Source organism: Rhincodon typus, chromosome 18 (assembly GCF_021869965.1).
Source record: "Rhincodon typus isolate 14 chromosome 18, sRhiTyp1.1, whole genome shotgun sequence".
NCBI classification, from domain to species: Eukaryota; Metazoa; Chordata; class Chondrichthyes; order Orectolobiformes; family Rhincodontidae; genus Rhincodon; species Rhincodon typus.
Window position 1 is genome coordinate 47,290,133 of NC_063349.1, and position 217 is coordinate 47,290,349.

Below are 217 nucleotides of genomic sequence, written 5' to 3' on the forward strand. Positions count from 1 at the left end.
CTAGTCCCAATCCGTTTAGTACTCTGCTGCGTGCTCCAGTCACTGCCCCGCTCTAGTCCCACTCCGCTTAGTGCCCTACTGTGTGCTCCAGTCACTGCCCCACTCTAGTCCCAATCCGTTTAGTACTCTGCTGTGTGCTCCAGTCACTGCCCCGCTCTAGTCCCACTCCGCTTAGTGCCCGACTGTGTGCTCCAGTCACTGCCCCACTCTAGTCCCA

At 58.5% G+C, this 217-nt stretch overlaps 1 protein-coding gene across 5 annotated transcripts in view; it reads left to right on the top strand.

Annotated features, from left to right (window-relative positions):
- LOC109912607 (stabilin-2-like) overlaps window positions 1-217 on the top strand; it is a 191,243-nt gene that overhangs the window by 61,997 nt on the left and 129,029 nt on the right. The window lies entirely within an intron of this gene.